This window comes from Heterodontus francisci, chromosome 12 (genome assembly GCF_036365525.1).
Source record: "Heterodontus francisci isolate sHetFra1 chromosome 12, sHetFra1.hap1, whole genome shotgun sequence".
Taxonomy (NCBI): Eukaryota; Metazoa; Chordata; class Chondrichthyes; order Heterodontiformes; family Heterodontidae; genus Heterodontus; species Heterodontus francisci.
The window spans coordinates 104,371,717-104,391,988 of record NC_090382.1 but is presented as its reverse complement, the minus strand read 5'-3'; the positions used below and the strand labels follow the sequence as shown (position 1 = coordinate 104,391,988).

Sequence of the window (20,272 nt, the reverse complement as noted above, 5' to 3'; positions counted from 1 at the left end):
TGACAGTGCTGCACTCGCTCAGTACTGTGCTGGAAATGCCAGCTGAAATGTGCTGAAATATAACAACAACTTCTTGTATTTATTTAGCACTTTTAATGGAATATAAAATCCCAGGGCACTTCACAGAAGTGTTATAATGCAAAGTGAGATACTGAGCCACATAAGGCTATCGCTAAAGGCTGGGGCAGGCAGCCAAAAGCTTGGTCAGACTGGTCAGTTTTAAGGATTGTCTCAAAGGAGCAAGAAAATGTCGAGAAGCAGAGAGGTTTAGGGAGGGAATTCTGGAGCTTAGGACCTCGACAGCTGAAGGCACAGCCACCAATGGTGGAGTGATTAAATCGGGGGGTGTAACAAGGGACCAGAATTAGCCGAGCACAGATACCTTGGAGGATTGTGAGGCTGGAGGAGATTACAGAGATAGGGAGGGTTGAGGCTATAGAGGGATTTGAAAACAAGGATGAGAATTTTAAAATCAAGATGTTGCTTGACCAGGAGCCAATATAGGTCAATGAGCACAGGTGTGATTGGGGAACGGGATTTTGTATGTGAAAGGTCATGGACAGCAGAGTTTTGGATGACCTCAAGTTTACTGAGTGTAGAATGTGGGAAGCCAGTCAGGTGTGCACTGGAATCGTCAAGTCTAGAGGTAACAAAGACAAAAATGAGGATTTCAGCAGCAGATGAGCTGGGAAAGGGGCAAAGTCGGGTGATGTCACAGAGATTAAATTGATGGTCTCAGTGATGCTGTGGTCGGAAACTCATCTCAGAGTCAAATATGACACAAAGGTTGTGAACAGTCTGGTTTAGTTTCAGGCAATGGGCAGTGTGAGAGAGAGAGAGTAAATAGATTTAATGAGGTCTAAAGCATTAAAGACGGAGGTGAGGGTGTGGTCGAGCAAATTGGTAGCTGCAGAAATGTTGTGGTGAATGGAGGGCCAAAGGCTAGAGAGTTGGCTTTTTGATAGTGCAGTTGCAAGCAAATTGGGGGATTTTTCCAGGGACAGACGCAGATGAGATAGGGTTGGGGTGTGGGGGCTGGGGGGGGGGGGGGCTGCGGTGATATAGATGGAGAGTGATACAAGGAAGTGATCAGAGATGGCCTTACCTGTGCTCGAAACGACGGGAGTAGCAACACCATGTGAGGTGGCAGCTTGAAGGCCATGCATGGGGTTTTGGTGTGGAACTTAACCCACAACCATCTGACTCAGAGACACCAGTGTTAACCACTGGCATTTAAGTAATCATTTGTCTCAGTTTTAAATTTGTAAATTTTGGTTTTAAAGAAATAATTTGGTTACAATTTGGCTAATTTGTAAATTTAGATTTGAAAGAAATAATTTAGCTCATGTTACAATGTGGCTAATTTGTACATTTTGATGTATCCTTAGATATAGTTAACCCCATAAATGCGTTCAACTCAGCTTCCCCTCTTGAGGTTTTAAGCGGGTTGATAATTTGAAGGGGGTGTCTGTTTTTTTTTACACATCACTGATCCGCTTCTGTCACTTTCAGGATCTGCACTGCAGCCATTTTTTGCTTTGTGTGTGTTGGAGCCGGCAGCTTCTGTCAAACGCACTGCATCTGTCAGCCAGGGAGCCCTGAATCTGCTCCTGTTATCCCCATATCGACTGTGATCTGCACTGTCCCAATGCTGCTCTCTACTACAATGCACTCAGCAGGTAAGTGAATGTATCCAAACCATTTTTAGCAAATATTTAGAGTGTGCAACAATGTACAAAATACCTGATCACAATGTGAGACTTGGCGTAGGCAAATGAAGGGGGAACACTGGATACATTATACTTAAGAAGGGATAATTCACTGTGGGTACCGATTCATTAAATATAATTATATTCCGGCAAGATTTGATGCATCACAGTCTCGGAAAATGATTCTTATCTATTTTGCAATTTCACCCGTCTATTTTTTTTTAGCAGCGCAGGGCGGGGACATTGGTTTCTCAATGCTGACTCGCTCTGTTTTATTGATGTGAAGGAAATGTATTTTTATCCAGGAGCGAGCCAGGGTTTAAGGTGTAATTGGTTTTTCTTTTGCTTCGTGATAATGCGGTGCCTGATCCGCACTGAAACTGGCCTGATTCTCACTGCGGGTCCTGCGCTCTCCCTCATCTCATCTCCATTTGAATGGAACCCTACCTATCCTCCAACTGCACAGAATTAGCACTCACTGCCTCTCACACTCCCACTCCCTCACTCCGACTCACATACTCACAGCCTTTCACACTCACTCAGACTCTCTCACTCCCTCAGCCTCTCACACTCAGTCACAGCCTCTCACACTCAGTCAGACTACCTACCCTCCAACTGCACAGAGTTAGCACTCACAACCTCTCACACTCCGCCTGTCGCACTCACACTCACATACTCTTGCACTGACACTCACAGACTCTTGCACTCACACTCACAGACTCTTGCACACTCACAGACTCTCACGGTCACACTCAGCCTTCACTCATACAGCCTCTCACACTCCCTTACTCAGACTCTCACTCTCGGCCTCTCACTCTCATCCTCAAAGCCTCTTTCACTCACTCAGCCACTCAAACTCACAGCCCCTCTCACCCTGAGAGAGGCACGTTCACTTTCATGGACATTCATATTCACACTCACATTTACACTCACTTGCACACTCAGACTCACAACAACAGTTTGCATTTATATAGCCCCTTTACCATGGTAAAATGTCCCAAGGTGCTTCACAGGAGTGTAAATCAGACAAAATCTGCCACTGAGCCACGAGAGGAGATATTGGGCAGGTAACCAAAAGCTTGATCAAAGGTAGGCCTTAAGGAGGAGAGAGAGGGAATTCCAGAACTCCGCCTTCATAGCTAAAGGCTGAACTGCCAATAATGGAGCGATTAAATTTTGGGGATGTGCAAATGGCCAGAATTAAAAGAGTGCAGATACCTCAGAGGGTTGTAGGTTTACAAAGGTATAGAGGGGAGAAGCCATGGACAGATTTGAAAACAAGGATGAGAATTTTAAAAATTGAGGCGTTGTCAAACCGGGAATCAGTGAAGGTCAGTGAGCACAGAGGTGATGGGTGAACAGGACTTGGTGTGAGTTAGGATATGTACAGCAGAGCTTTGGATGAGCTGAAGTTTATGAAGGGTGAAAGATGGGAAGCTGGCCAGGAGAACACTGGAATAGTCAAGTCTTGAGGTGACTCGTAGATGCACTTACACTCATAGATGCACTTTTACACTCACACGAGAACAGGGAGTGCTGGAAATACTCAGCCGGCCTGGAAGTATCTGTGTGGAGAGAAACAGAGTTAATGTTTCAGATCAGTGACCCTTCATCAGAACTGGCAAAAGTTAGAAATGTAACAGTCTCTGAGCAAGTGAAAGGGGGGGAGTGGAAGGGCGAAGAACAAAAAAGGGAATGTCTGTGATAGGATGGAGGCCAGGAGAGATTAAATGACAGAGATGTCAAGGAACAGAATGTAAATGGAGTGCTACATAGTTGTAGTAAAAGACAAAGCCCGAGTCCAGAGAAAGTACTAATGGCAGAATAATGAACAACTCTGTCTGAAAGCAAAAACATGAAAACAAGTTTAAGACTAGCACATGGTTAAAAAATAAATTTTAAAAATTGAAAAGATACAAAAATACAAAATAAATAAATAATGGGGCTCATGGTCTGAAATTATTGAACTCATTGTTGAGTCTAGAAGGCTGTAGAGTGCCTAATCAGAAGATGAGATGCTGTTCCTCGAGTTTGCATTGAGCTTCAACGGAACACTGCAGTAGGCTGAGGACAGAATTGTGGGCTTGAGAGCAGGGGGGTTGAATTAAAATGGCAAGCAACTGGAAGCTTGGGGTCATGCTTGCAGACTGAGCGGAGGCGTTCCACAAAGCGGTCACCTAATCTGCGTTTGGTCTCCCCAATGTAGAGGAGACCACACTGTGAGCAGCGAATACAGTATACTAAATTGAAAGAAGTACAAGTAAATCGCTGCTTCACCTGAAAGGAGTGTTTGGGCCCTGGGATAGTGAGAAGAGAGGAGGTAAATGGGCAGGTATTACACCTCCTGCGATTGCATGGGAAGGTGCCGTGGGAATGGGACGAGGTGTTGGGCGTAATGGAGGAGTGGACCAATTCCCACTCTTCTCTCACCTTCACATTGTCCATCTCCGACACTTCCCTTCCCTTCCCTTCCTCGACTTCTCTGTCTCCATCTCTGGGAATAGGCAGTCCACTAATATTTATTATAAGCCAACTGACTCCCACAGCTACCACGACTACACTTCCTCACACCCTGCCTCCTGTAAGGACTCCATTCCATTCTCCCAGTTTCTCTGTCTCCGACGCATCTACTCTGATGATGCAACTTTCCACGACAGCGCCTTTGATCTGTCTTCCTTTTTCCTCAACCGAGGATTTCCCCCCCACTGTGTTTAACAGGGCCCTCAACTGTGTCCCAGCCATTTCCCACACTTCTGCCCTCACCCCTTCCCCTCCCTCCCAGAACCGCGACAATGTTTCCCTTGTCTTCACTTTCCACCCCACCAGCCTCCACATCCAAAGGACCATCCACCACCTCCAGCGTGATGCCTTAACTAAACACATCTTCCCCTCCCCTGTCAGCATTCCAAAGGGACCATTCCCTCTGTGACACCCTGGTCCACTCCTCCATCACCCCTGACACCTCATCCCCTTCCCATGCAATCACAGGAGATGTAATACCTGCCCATTTACCTCCTCTCTCCTCACTATCCAGGGCCCCAAACACTCCTTCCAGGCGAAGCAGCGATTTACTTGCACTTCTTTCAATTTAGTACACTGTATTCGCTGCTCACAATGCTGTCTCCTCTACATTGGGGAGACCAAACACAGATTGGGTGATCGCTTTGCGGAACATCTCCACTCAGTCCACAAGCATGACCCTGAGCTTCCAGTTGCTTGCCATTTTAATTCAGCATCCTGCTCTCAAGCCCACATTTCTGTCCTTGGTCTGCTGGAGTGTTCCACTGAAGATCAATGTAAGCTTGAGGAACAGCATCTCATCTTCCGATGAGGCACTCTACAGCCTTCTAGACTCAATATTGAGTTAAATAATTTCAGACCATGAGCCTCATTATTTTTTATTATTTATTTTTTATTTTTATGCATTTTCTTTTTTTTATATTTTGTTTAACCATGTGCTAGTCTTAAACTTGTTTTTCATGTTTTTTAAAACAGACAAAGTTGTTCATTATTCTGCCATTAGCACTCTCGCTGGACTCGAGCTTTGTCTTTTACTACAACTACGTAGCACTCCATTTACATTCTGTTCATGACATCTCTGTCATTTAATCTCTCCTGGCCTCCATCCGAACACAGACCTTCCCTTTTGTTCTTCTTCCCTCTTCCCCCCTTTCACTTGCTCAAAGACTGTTACATTTCTAACTTTTGCCAGTTCTGATGAAAGGTCACACAGACCTGAAACGTTAACTCTGTTTCTCTCTCCACAGATGCTGCCAGACGTGCTGAGTATTTCCGGCACTTTCTGTTCTCATTTCAGAGTTACAGCATCCGCAGTATTTTGCTCTTATAATTAGACTACTGTGTGCTTGCATATATTAAAATAGCACTGTTCTGTCTTGTAGTATTTTTTTGGTGGTAAGAGTGCATTTCATGTACAGTTATTGTGACCTTTCCCAATGCCTTATAGCGGCACAGTGGCGCAGTGGTTAGCACCGCAGCCTCACAGCTCCAGTGACCCGGGTTCAATTCTGGGTACTGCCTGTGTGGAGTTTGCAAGTTCTCCCTGTGTCTGCGTGGGTTTCCTCCGGGTGCACCGGTTTCCTCCCACATGCCAAAGACTTGCAGGTTGATAGGTAAATTGGCCATTATAAATTGCCCCTAGTATAGGTAGGTGGTAGGGGAATATAGGGACAGGTGAGGATGTGGTAGGAATATGGGATTAGTGTAGGATTAGTATAAATGGCTGGTTAATGGTTGGCACAGACTAGGTGGGCCGAAGGGCCTGTTTCAGTGCTGTATCTCTAAATCAAAATCAAAGCAGTCCCATGGTTGTTGCTGAACTAATAACCCAAAGAAAGAGAGTTCAAATCCCAACCTGGCAGCTTGAGAATCTGAATTCTGCTTAAAGAAATGTTGGTCTCGGTAAAAGTGACTGAGAAGCTGTCGGATTGTTGGTAAAACCCAACTGCTTCACTAATGTCCTTTAGGGAAGAAAACCTGCCGTCCTTACCTGGTCTGGCCATACATGTGACTCCAGTCCCACACCAACATGGTTGACTCTTAATTGCCCTCTGAAGTGGCCCAGCAAAACACTCAGTTTATATGAAACCTGCGAGCAGCAGTTCCAGAAGAAGACCCACCACCACCTTCCCAGGGGAACCAGGGATGGGCAATAAATGCCAACCTTGCCAGTGACAGTCACATCCCAAGAATGCCAAAAAGGCAGCCCAGCAAATTTGGCAACACTACAGAGAAGGCTGTTGAGGGGCGACTGTACTTTGTAACCTCCAAGGGGTGTAGATGAAAAGAACACCAATAAGTTGTTTAAGATGGTCTCGACCTGTAGCTGGGGGCTTTGAGGAGGGCGGGTGAATCGTTTAACATGGAGGGTGGGGGGGAGAGACTATCCCTGGAGGGAGCAGAGGCAAATTCAACAGGGTACTCGACAGATATTTGGTGCAAGAAGGGTTTGAGGGCTGCAGCAGTCGGAAGATATTATGGGATGTTTTGAACACCGTGACTGGAGTGTACTAGTTCTTTTCTGGTTCTGTATTTTCTATATTCTATCCTTGAGGGATGGTGCAGCTTTAAAGGGTTTTTGCTGTGTTCAGTTGGAGTGTTTTTCAGAGGGGCGTTGATGTGTTTAGCTCATAGTGAAGCTGAAATCTGAGGTAATTTTTGATTTTCCCCTGGATTGTTGCTGAGTTGCCTTGTCTTGGGGTCGCTGACTGGGTACAGTGGGTATAACTGGGGTCGATGACTGGGTACAGTGGGTATAACTGGGGTCCCTGACTGGGTACAGTGGGTATAACTGGGGTCCCTGACTGTGTTCTGTGGGTATAACTGGGGTCCCTGACTGTGTTCTGTGGGTATAACTGGGGTCTTTGACTGGGTACTGTGGGTATAACTGGGGTCCCTGACTGTGTTCTGTGGGTATAACTGGGGTCCCTGACTGTGTTCTGTGGGTATAACTGGGGTCCCTGTCTGTCTTCTGTGGGTATAACTGGGGTCCCTGACTGTGTACTGTGGGTATAACTGGGGTCCCTGACTGTGTTCTGTGGGTATAACTGGGGTCCCTGACTGTGTTCTGTGGGTATAACTGGGGTCTTTGACTGGGTTCTGTGGGTATAACTGGGGTCTTTGACTGGGTACTGTGGGTATAACTGGGGTCCCTGACTGTGTACTGTGGGTATAACTGGGGTCCCTGACTGTGTTCTGTGGGTATAACTGGGGTCTTTGACTGGGTTCTGTGGGTATAACTGGGGTCCCTGACTGTGTTCTGTGGGTATAACTGGGGTCTTTGACTGTGTTCTGTGGGTATAACTGGGGTCCCTGTCTGTGTTCTGTGGGTATAACTGGGGTTCCTGACTGTGTTCTGTGGGTATAACTGGGGTCCCTGACTGTGTTCTGTGGGTATAACTGGGGTCCCTGTCTGTGTTCTGTGGGTATAACTGGGGTCCCTGACTGTGTTCTGTGGGTATAACTGGGGTCTTTGACTGGGTTCTGTGGGTATAACTGGGGTCCCTGACTGTGTTCTGTGGGTATAACTGGGGTCCCTGACTGGGTACAGTGCGTATAACTGGGGTCTCTGACTGTGTACTGTGGGTATAACTGGGATCCCTGACTGGGTACAGTGCGTATAACTGGGATCGCTGACTGTGTTCTGTGGGTACAACTGGGGTCCCTGACTGGGTTCTGTGGGTACAACTGGGGTCCCTGACTGGGTTCTGTGGGTACAACTGGGGTCCCTGACTGGGTACTGTGGGTATAACTGGGGTCGATGACTGGGTACAGTGCGTATAACTGGGGTCCCTGACTGGGTACAGTGCGTATAAATGGGGTCCCTGACTGTGTTCTGTGGGTATAACTGGGGTCCTTGACTGGGTACTGTGGGTATAACTGGGGTCCTTGACTGTGTACTGTGGGTATAACTGGGGTCGCTGACTGTGTACTGTGGGTATAACTGGGGTCGCTGACTGTGTACTGTGGGTATAACTGGGGTCCCTGGCTGGGTTCTGTGGGTACAACTGGGGTCCCTGACTGGGTTCTGTGGGTATAACTGGAGTCCTTGACTGGGTACTTTGGGTACAACTGGTGTCCCTGACTGGGTTCTGTGGGTATAATCGGGGTGCCTGTCTGGGTACAGTGGGTACAACTGGGGTCCCTGACTGGGTACAGTGGGCGTAACTGGGGTCCCTGACTGGGTACAGTGGACGTAACCTGGGTCTTTTACTGGGTACAGTGGGTGTAACTGGGGTCCCTGACTGGGTACAGTGGGCATAACTGGGGTCCCTGACTGGGTACAGTGGGTGTAACTGGGGTCCCTGACTGGGTACAGTGGGTATAACTGGGGTCCTTGACTGGGTACTGTGGGTACAACTGGGGTCGCTGACTGTGTACAGTGGGTATAACTGGGGTCGATGACTGGGTACAGTGGGTATAACTGGGGTCCCTGACTGTGTTCTGTGGGTATAACTGGGGTCGATGACTGGGTACAGTGGGTATAACTGGGGTCCCTGACTGGGTTCTGTGCGTATAATCGGGGTTGCTGATTGTGTTCTGTGAGTATAACTGCGGTCGCTGACTGGGTACTATGGGTACAACTGGGGTCCCTTTCTGGGTATAGTGGGTATAACTGGGGTTGCTGACTGTGTACTGTGAGTATAACTGCGGTCGCTGACTGGGTACTATGGGTACAATTGGGGTCCCTGACTGGGTAGAGTGGGTATAACTGGACTCTGTCATCAGCAGATATCTCTCTCTCGCTCTCAGATTCTCATTGGTTTCTGCTGTTGATATTGATTCTCAAACACAGCCAGAGGTGAATTAGTGGAGGGGAGGTTCCCCCTGAGAGTTTCTCATTTGATCAAGAATTTTTTATAAGGAGGAATCGGATTGATGAAGTGTCTCCTCCAATATCTCAATCAAAGGCATTAAATACTGCAACGCCCGGCATAGAATCATAGAATGACACAGCACAGAAAGAGGCCAGTCAGCTCATTCTGCACGTGCCGGCTCTTTGAAAGAGCTCTGCAAATTAATCCCATTGCCCTACTGTTATGACCGACCGCTCAAGTCAAAGCCCCCAATCAAAATGTTCTGATTTTGATTGTGGTGGGAGAAACACACTGTTGATTCAGTCCCGTCCCTCCACAGATCGCCTACAATATCATTTTAAACTTTCCAAATTAAAGGAAGACCCAGCCAAATTGTACTGTCTATTAACCCCCGAATGAAGCTAACCAAACCAGGTGTCTTTAAATCAACAAATTAACTGTTTAATTAGAAAAACTAAATTCTTGAACACTACTAAGATATAAACAACATTTAAAATAGAAAAAAATAGTGTCCTTGCATATTTACGCTTCTGCCAAAGTGAAATCTTCCAATGTGGAATAGTCCAAGGTTGCTTGAAGTCCTCACAGCCGTCCAATGGGGGAAAAAAAAGTTCTTCAACAGTTGAACAGTCCGTAGTCTAGTTCAGCAGTTGAATTGATGCACTTCTTTTCCAGCGAAGAAGTTCAACAATTACAGTTCAGGAGTAAAAGGAATTTGGTTATTTTCTTTCAAGAAATTAATCTGGCTTGACATCAGAATTCTGAGAGTATAATAAAAAGGGTTTAAATAAACCAAGAGAGAGCTCTCATTTCCTTCAGTATATGCTGGTCTGTCTGTACATCTTTCTGTTAACTGTGTCTCAAAAGCCAGTTTTTCAACCAGTTTCAAATGTCAATCGGCAACAATGTATCTCTCAATCCTCAGTCTCTGAGTGGCTGTATCCCGGGGCAACGAGAATGCATTCTTTGACTCAGTTGCTGGAGCTTCTTGCCTTAAAGCAGTACTGCGCCTTTTCCAGCCTTAAAGGCACACCGCATTCTTCCCGGAAAAAAAAACCTACAGGATCATAACACTACCTTTTTCCAATAGCCCTGCAATTTTTTGTTTTCCTTCAAGTATTTATATACTATATGCAGAAGGCAGTGAGGAGATTAACCAGTTAACCTGTTTCGGGATGAAGAATAATCTTTGGTTGTTACTAGGAGAGATCCTCTGCCCTTCTTCACAGTGTTCCCTGGGGTATTTAACACCCACCTGAACAAGGAGAGAATTCAACTCAGGATGGCACCTCCTAGCTGAGCAGCACTCCTTCGTGTGTCAGCCTTGATTATGGGCTCAAGTTAAGGGAGATTTGGTTGAGGTGTTTCACAATTAAGAATGGCTTTGATAGAGTAAATAAGAAGAAGCTGTTTGCAATGGAGGAAGGGTTGGTAACCAAAAAGCGCAGATTTAAAGTAACTGGTAAAAATAGTGGGGAGTGATGAAGAGAATATTTTTACACAAGTTGTGATCTGGAATGCACTGCCTGAAAGGGATTCAGTGGTAACTTTCACAAGGTAATTGGATAAATACTTGAAGAGGAAATATTGTAAGGCTATGGAGAAAGAGCAGAGGAGTGGATTCTGCAATGTGCTGAGCCGACCTTGCCCAGGATTCCAGCGATGGCGGACAACAAGTGCACACGCTGAAGATACAGGTGAAGTGAGAGCTTTGATACTTTGCCTATAGATGTAAGAACGTAGGAGTAGGCCATTCAGCCCCTCAAGCTTGCTCCGCCATTCAATAAGATCATAACTGAGCTTCTAACTCAACACTTTCCAACCCTATCCCTATATCCCTTGATTACAAAAGTTCACAGCCCTCTGAGTGAAGAAACTTCTCCTCATCTTAGTCCTAAATGGCCGAATAAGACTGCTAGTTTTGGACCCTCCAGCCAGGTGGAGACAGCTTCTCAGCACCTACCTGTCAAGCACTCGAAGAATTTTACACATTTCAGTGAGAGTCCCTCTCATTCTTCTAAACACCATAGAGTATAGGTCCATTCTTCTTAATCTCTCCTTACAGGACAACCCTCTCATCCAGTAATCAATCTCGTAAATCTTCATTGCACCCACTCCCAGGCGTGTATATCTTTCAGTCTATCCTTGAAGACCAGGAAACCTATGTCTTGGCCAGCGATGAGGGAGCTGTGTCAGTGGCTCAATGTACTAGGTGTGACCCAAGTCCAGCATGGCTGCAGCCTGGATTTTCCACTGCCCACCCTCTCCCTCTATTGGTTCTGGAAACAGGAACTGACTTGGACCCCAAGTCACTCTGACCCCAAGTCACAGCAACCCACCGGCCTTAAGCTACCAACAGGCAACACTGATCATTCTCAAACACCGTGAGGAAGTTGGCAGGGTGCAGGGTGTAAACGCAACGATATTCATAGTGAAGTGAAAAGGGAAGTTTTGGTTTTGTTTTCCTGAAATGGCAATGTTGCATTTTATTTTTGTACATAATTATTGATCGATTCTCCAAACATGAGAACATAAGAAATAGGAGCAGGAATAGATCATACGACCCCTCGATCCTGCTCTGCCATTCAATATTATCATGGCTGATCTTCTGCCTCAACTCAACTTTACCGCCCGCTGTCCATATCCCTTGATCCCCTGAGAGATCAAAAATCGTATCTATCCTAGCCTTGAATATACTCAATGATGGAGCAGCCACAACCCTCTGGGGTAGAGAATTCCAAGGCTTCACAACCCTCTGAGTGAAAAGATTTCTCCATCTCAGTCCTAAATAATCAACGCCTTATCCTGAGACTGTGCTCCCGTGTTCTAGATTCCCCAGCTAGGGGAAACCCTGTGTCTACCCTGTCAAGGCCCTTCAGAATCTTGTATGTTTCGATGAGATCACTTCTCATTAGAACCATAGAAATGCTACGGCACAGAAAGAGACCATTCAGCCCATCTTGTCTGCGCCAGCTGGAACAAAACTAGCCGCCCAATCTAATCCCACCTTCCAGCACCTGGTCCGTAGCCTTGCAGGTGACAACACTTTAGGTGCATGTCCAGGTACCTTTTAAATGAGTTGAGGGTTTCTGCCTCCACCACCAATCCGGGCTGTGAATTCCAGACACCCACCACCCTCTGGGTGAAAAAGTTTTTCCTCATGTCTCCTCTGATCCTTCAACCAATCACCTTAAATCTATGCCCCCTGAGTATAGGTCCAATTTATTCAGCCTCTCATCATAGGACAACCCTCTGATCCCAGGGACCAATCTAGTGAACCTTGGATGTACCTCCTCCAAGGCAATTATATCCTTTCTTGGATATGGACACCAAAACTGCGCACAGTACTCCAGGTGTGGTCTCACCAAAACCCTTTACAATTGTAGGAAGACTTCCTTGTTCTTGTGCTCCAATCCCATTGCAATAAAGGTCAACATGCCATTTGCCTTACTGATTGTTTGCTGTACCTGCATGTTAACTTGGTGTGTTCCTTGTAACAGTACACCCAAGTCTCTCTGAACATCAACACTTACAAGTTTCACACCTTTTAAAAAATATTCTGCTTTTCTATTCTTATTTTCAAAGGTAATAATCTCACACTTCCCCATATTGCACTCCATCTGTCACCTTGTTGCCCACTCACTTAAACTGTCTATATCTCTTCATGTCCTCCTCACATCTTACCTTCCCACCTTGCATTGTATCGTCAGCAAACTTGGATACATTATCCTCAGTCTCAGTCTTGGACCCTGTCTCTGTTCACCTGCTGCTGAAAACCTCATTCATGCCTTCGTTACCTCTAGACTTGATTATTCCAACGCACTCTTGGCTGATTTTCCACATACTACTCTCCATAAACTTGAGGTCATCCAAAACTCTGCTGCCTATGTCTTAACTTGCACCAAGACCCATTCTCCCTATCACCCCTGTGCTCGCTGACCTACATTGGCTCCCGGTCGAACAATACCGTGATATTAAAATTCTCATCCTTGTTTTCAAATATCTCCATGGCCTCACCCCTTTCTATCTCTGCAATCTCCTCCAGCCCTGCAACCCTCCAAGATATCTGCGCTCCTCTAATTCTGGCCTCTTGTACATCCCGATTTTAATCGCCCCACCATTGGTGGCTGCACCTTCAGTTGCCAAGGCCCCAAGCTCCGGAATACCCTCTTTACACCTCTCTACCTCTCCACCTCGCTTTTATCCTTTAAGATACTCCTTAAAGCCGACCTCTTTGACCAAGCTTTTGGTCATCTGACTTAATATCTCCTTTTGTTGGCTCGGTGTCATACTTTGTTTTATAATGCTCCTGTGAAGCACCTTAAGATGTTTTATTATGTCAAAGGCGCTATATAAATACAAATTTTTGTTGCTGTTGTTGTTAAGTCATTAATATTGATTATAAATAGAAGAGGCCCCAGCACTGATCATGGCTGGCCTTAAGTTTGTCTGTTTTCTCTCTCCTTGCTTGAATAGTGGTAATACATTTGTGGTAGTCACTCCTACCAATACTGTCACAGACAGCTGCATCTGCGACAGGTAGATTGGTCAGGGCGCGGTCAAGTAGGTTTCAACTCTTGTTGGTTTCCTTACCGCCTGCCGCAGACCCAGTCTAGCAGCTATGTCGTTTAGGACTCGGCTAGCTTGGTCAGTAGTGGTGCCACCGAGCCTCTCTTGGTAATGGACATTGAAGTCCCCCACCCAGAGTACATTTTGTGCTCTTGCTACCTTCAGTGCTTCTTGTGTTTAACATGGAGGAGTACTGACTCATCAGCCAAGCGGTGGGGGGCGGGGGGGGTGGTGTAGGTGGTAATCAGCAGGAGGTTTCCTTGTGCCTGCTGCCACGAAACTTCATGGGATCCAGAGTCAATGTTGAGGACTCTCAGGGCAACACACCCCCGACTGTATACCACTGTGCCGCCACCTCTGATGGGTCTGTCCTGCTGGTGGGACAGGACATACCCAGGGATGATGATGCTGACATCAGGGACATTGTTTGTAAGGTATGATTCGGTGAGTATGACTATGTCAGGCTGTTGTTTGACTAGTCTGTAGGACAGCTCTCCCAACTTTGGCACAAGCCTCCAGACGTTAGTAAAGAGGACTTTGCAGGATTGACAGGGCTGGGTTTGCCGTTGTCGTTGCCGGTGCCTTGGTCGATGCTGGGTGGTCCGTCCAATTTCATCCCTTTTCTTAGACTTTATAGCAGTTTGATACAACTGAGCAGCTTGCTAGGCTATTTCAGAGGGCATTTAAGAGTCAACCACATTGTTGTGGGTTTGGATTCACATGTAGGCCAGACCAGGTAAGGATGGCAGATTTCCTTCCCGAAAGGACATTAGTGAACCAGATATTAATACTGTTAGGGGGCCTATAAATTACTTCCACCAGTGCTTTCAGATCCTTGTTATTCCTAATCTCCACACATGCTGATTCTACCTCCTGATCTTCTCAACCAAGATCCTTTCTCATTACTGTCCTTTTGTCATCCTGCATTATCAGAGCTACTCCTCTTACTTTTCCATTCTATCTGTCTTTTCAAGATGTTGTGCATCCTGGAATATTTATTTCTCAACCTTGGTCCCTTTGCAACCATGTTTCTGTAATGGCGATTATATCAAACCCATTTACGTCTATTTGTGCCACTATTTCATCTATCTTGTAACAAATATTTCATGCATTCAGATAAAGAACCTTTAATTTTACTTTTTTCAACCCCATTCTTTGCAGGACCTTATTTGCTGGTGCACTATTACCGTTAAACTCTCTGACCCTTCCTATCCCACTCTGCTTGTCTTTACATCAGTCGCTACACTGCTGCATTGCCTTGACTTTCTGTTTAGATTTCTAAATCTCCCTTCACCTGACCCTTTCCCGCTTTTTGTTTAAAGCCCTATCCACAGCCCTAGTTATATGATTTTCCAGGACACCGATCCCAGTCCGGTATAAGTGGAGCCCATCCCAACGGAACAGCTCCTTCTTTCCCCAATACTGGTGCCAGTGCCCCATGAATTTAAACCCCTTCTTCCCAAACCATTCTTTGAGCTATGTTTTTTTTTAGTTCATTCATGGGATGTGGGCGTCACTGCCTAATTGCCCTTGAGAAGGTGGTGGTGAGCTGCCTTCTTGAACGGCTGCAGTCCATGTGGGGTAAATATACCCACCGTGCTGTTAGGAAGGGAGTTCCAGGATTTTGACCCAGTGACAGTGAAGGAACGGCAATATAGTTCCAAGTCAGGATAGTGTGTGACTTGGAGGGGAACTTGCAGGTCGTGGTGTTCCCATGCATTTGCTGCCCTTGTCCTTCTAGTTGGTAGAGGTCATGGGTTTGGAAGGTGCTGTCTGAGGAGCCTTGGTGCGGTGCTGCAGTGCATCTTGTAGATGGTACGCACTGCTGCCACTGTGCGTTGGTGGTGGAGGGAGTGAATGTTTGTGGATGGGGTACCAATCAAGTGGGCTGGTTTGTCCTGGATGGTGTAGAGCTTCTTGAGTGTTGTTGGAGCTGCATCCATCCAGGCAAGTGGGGAGTATTCCAGCACACTCCTGACTTGTGCCTTGTAGATGGTGGACAGGCTTTGGGGAGTCAGGAGGTGAGTTACTCGCCGCAGGATTCCTAGCCTCTGACCTGCTCTTGTAGCCACGATATTTATATGGCTACTCCAGTTCAGTTTCTGGTCAATGATAGCCCCTAGGATGTTGATAGTGGGGGATTCAACAATGGTAATGCCATTGAATGTCAAGGGGAGATGGTTAGATTCTCTCTTGTTGGAGATGGTCATTGCTTGGCACTTGTGTGGCGCGAATGTTACTTGCCACTTATCAGCCCAAGCCTGGATATTGTCCAGGTCTTGCTCCATTTCTACACGGACCGCTTCAGTATCTGAGGATTCACGAATGGTGCTGAACATTGTGCAATCATCAGCGAACATACCCACTTCTGACCCAATGATTGAAGGAAGGTCATTGGTGAAGTAGCTGAAGATGTTTGGGCCCAGGACACTACCCTGAGGAACTCCTGCAGTGATGCCCTTTGACCTCCAACAACCACAGCCTTTGTGCTAGGTATGATTCCAACCAGCAGAGAGTTTTCCCCCTGAGTCCCATTGACTTCAGTTTTGCTCGGGATCCTTGATGCCATACTTGGTCAAATGCTGCCTTGATGTCAAGGGCAATCACTCACCTCACCTCTTGAGTTCAGCTCTTTAGTCCATGTTTGAACCAAGGCTGTAATGAGGTCAGGAGCTGAATGACCCTGGCGGAACCCAAACTCAGCAGGTTATTACTAAGCAAATGCCGCTTGATAGCACTGTTGATGACACCTTCCATCACTTTACTGATGATTGAGAGTAGGCTGATGGGGCGGTACTTGGCCAGGTTGGGCTTGTCCTGCTTTTTGTGTACAGGACACACATGGGCAATTTTCCACATTGCCGGGTAGATGCCAGTGTTGTAACTGTACTGGAACAGCTTGGCTAGGGGTGCAGCAAGTTCTGGAGCACAGGTCTTCAGTACTATTGCCGGAATATTGTCAGGGTCCATAGCCTTTGCAGTATCCAGTGCCTTCAGTCGTTTCTTGATATCACGCGGGGTGAATAGAATTGGCTGAAGTCTGGCATCTGTGATGCTGGGGACTTCAGGAGGAGGCCGAGATGGATCATCAACTCGCCACTTCTGGCTGAAGATTGTTGCAAATGCTTCAGCCTTATCTTTCGCACTGATGTGCTGGGCTCCCCCATCATTGAGGATGGGGATATTTGTGGAGCCACCTCCTCCAGTTAGTTGTTTAATTGTCCACAACCATTTACAGGACTGCAGAGCTTAGATCTGATACATTGGTTATGGGATCACTTAGCTCTGTCTATCGAATGCTGCTTACGCAGTTTGGCACGCAGATAGTCCTGTGTTGTAGCCTCACCAGGTTGACACCTCATTTTGAGGTATGCCTGGTGCTGCTCCTGGCATGCCCTCCTGCACCCTTCATTGAGCCAGGGTTGGTCTCCTGGTTTGATGGTAATGGTAGAGTGGGGGATATACTGAACCATGAGATTATAGATTGTGGTTGAGTACAATTCTGCTGCTGTTGATGGCCCACAGCGCCTCATGGATGCCCAGTTTTGCATTGCTAGATCTGTTCGAAATCTATCCCATTTAGCACGTTGATAGTGCCACACAACACGATGGAGAGTATCCTCAATGTGAAGGCGGGACTTCTTCTCCACAAGGACTTCTCCACCACTCCTACCAATACTGTCATGGACAGATGCATCAGTGACAGGCAGATTGGTGAGGATGAGATCAAGTATGTATTTTCCTCACCACCTGCCGCAGACCCAGTCTAGCAGCTATGTCCTTTAGGACTCGGCCAGCTCGGTCAGTAGTGGTGCGACTGAACCACTCTTGGTGTTTTTCATTGAAGTCCCCCACTCAGAGTACATTCTGTGCCCTTGCCACCCTCAGTGCTTCCTCCAAGTGCTGTTCAACATGGAGGAGTACTGACTCATCAGCTGAGGGAGGGCAGTAGGTGGTAATCAGCAGGAGGTTTCCTTGTCCATATTTGACCTGATGCCATGAGACTTCATGGGATCTGGAGTCGATGTTGAGGACTCCCAGGGCAACTCCCTCCCAACTGTATACCACTGTGCTGCCACCTCTGCTGGGTCTGTCCTGCCGGTGGGAGAGGGCATACCCGGGGATGGTGATGGCAGTGTCTGGGACATTGTCAGGTATGATTCTGTGAGTATGACTATGTCAGGTTGTTGCTTGACTAGTCTGTGGGACAGCTCTCCAAACTTTGGCTCAAGCCCCCAGATGTTAGTAAGGAGGACTTTGCAGGGTTGACAGGGCTGGGTTTGCCGTTATAGTTTCCTGTGCCTAGGTCGATGCTGGGTGGTCCGTCCGGTTTCATTCTTTTTAATTGACTTTGTAGCAGTTAGATACAACTGAGTGGCTTGCTAGGCCATTTCAGAGGGCATGTAAGAGTCAACCATATTGCTGTGGGTCTGGGGTCACATGTCGACCAGACCAGATAAGGACAGCAGATTTCTTCCCTAAAAGACATTAGTGAACCAGATGGGTTTTTTACAACAATCAACAACAGTTTCATGACCATCATTAGATTAGCTTTTTAATTCCAGATTTAAAAATTGAATTCAAATTCCACCTTCTGCTGTGGTGGGATTCGAACCCATGTCCACAGAGCAATACCCTGGGTCTCTGGGTTATTAGTCCAGTGACAATACCACTACGTCACTGCCTGTTTAATTTTTCAATCTGTTTGACCCTTTGCCAATTGGCAAATGGCTCAGGTAACAATCTAGAGATTATTACCTTTGAGGTTCTGCATTTTGATTTGGACCCTAACTCCTCAAACTCTCTCAGCAGAACATCATTCCTCATTCTACCGATGTCTTTGGTCCCTACCTGGACCACAACTGGATCCTCCCCCTCCCATTCCAAGTTCATCTCCAGCTACAAGGAAATGTCTTTAACTCTGGCATTGGGCAGGCAACACAAACTTTGGAACTGCCAGTCACTGCTCCAGAGAACAGTATCTATTCCCCCTGACTATACTCTTCCCTACCACTACCACATTCCTTTTCACTCCCCCCACTTGAATGGCTTCCTGCACCATAGTGCTATGGACAGTTTGCACATCCACCCTGCAGTCCTTGTTCTCATTCACATGGGTAACATGTTTTGATGTTGATCAAAGTCAAGGGCCGAGGCATCTCCATCACTGCATCCCAGACATCCTGGCTCCCCATACCTGTCTGCCTCGTAGACGCACCCTCCCGTTCCTGACCGTTGACCAACTCTAAAGTTCAATTTAATCTAAGGGGTGTGACTGCCTTCTGGAACAAAGTGTCCAGGTAACTCTTCCCCTCCCTGATGCCCAGAATGTCCACAGCTCGGACTCCAGCTCAACAACTTTGAGCCAAAGTTGCTCGAGCTGCAGATGCTTACTGCAGATATGGTTATCCTGAACTGAAATGCTTTCCACAAACTCCCATATATTGCATTCATGGCACAGCACCAGCCCTGCCATGTCCATCCTTATTTATTTGATTAGTTAATTATTTACTAATTTAGTAAAATAATAGTATGTTACAATTTCCTAACTTAGAGACAAAGAAAAGCACTCACCAACTACTGTAGGTAAAAACAAGAATTAAAAAGTAACACCTCCTTCCCCCCTGCACTGAATTCTCAATTTTAGCACTCTGTTTACGAAGTACTCAGTTCCGCAATCACTCTGTGCTCCACAACAACAATGTAACTTGTAGCAAAACACAGCGTACTGGCAAATCAGGCAGAATTCTATTCCTGATGGGTCTTTCTCCCCAGGGCTGTCCTAGTCAGCGACGCCCACATCCCATGAACAAACAAAAAAAAAACTGACCAACATTACACTGCACTATTAAGGTTAGCCTCGTTTCTGGTTCAATCATCAGTCTTTGCCATTAGTTGGTCCCTCCTGAGTGCTGATTTGGGTGTTAGAATTGGCCTTGTACCTCTTGGTTGAGGAGGCAAAGTATGTGTCCAGATTCCTGATCCTGAACTCTGTCTATTGACTCCGGCTGGGAAGTGCATGAGTGTGGACATTGGAAAATTGGACAGGAAAAGTCGGAGAGGTTGAGAGTTACCACCCTGGGCCCCGGAAAGGTCACAAGGCACCGACCTTTCATCAAGGCACCGCCAAAAGCAGATCATTTATCTTGTTGCTGTTTGTGGGATCTTGCTGTGCATCGTTTATCGATGTGACACTTCAAAGTTAATTCATGGGCTGTGAAGCATTTTGGGACATCTTGAAGATGTGATCAGGTGCTGAATAAATGCAAGTTCACTGTTTTAGTCAGACTATCACAGTTAAAATAGCGAGGGGAAGAATTTTTCTCTGAGACACCATCAGCATTTGGATTACTTTAAAAGGAAAGGAATTGTTTGTCATAATTTAGGAAATAAGGTATTCAGCACTGAAAGAGTTAATGTGGCAGGACCTTGTTCCTTTAGATAATGTTATGATGTGATTTAAGGTTTCCTGAGCGACTTCTAGATTGATAATTTGTACATTTAGTGAGTATGTTTTTCAGAGTGAGAGTGGAAATGCTGGTTGCTAGGGCTGCTGACATGGTTGCTATGGCTGCTGACTAGGCCACCCACCAACCTTAATCTACCAACAGACAGATGCAGAACAAAGTTGACAGCAGCACCAGAGACAATCCAATT

The 20,272-nt window shown here is 46.4% G+C and overlaps 1 protein-coding gene across 1 annotated transcript in view; it reads left to right on the top strand.

Moving 5' to 3' along the window:
• The first annotated feature begins 1,520 nt into the window (after window positions 1-1,520).
• cyfip2 (cytoplasmic FMR1 interacting protein 2) overlaps window positions 1,521-20,272 on the top strand; it is a 111,101-nt gene continuing 92,349 nt past the window's right edge. Inside the window, exon 1 of the mRNA XM_068043990.1 lies at window positions 1,521-1,679. The gene's annotated coding sequence lies outside the window, so the exon portion shown is untranslated. The remainder of the gene's footprint in view (window positions 1,680-20,272) is intronic.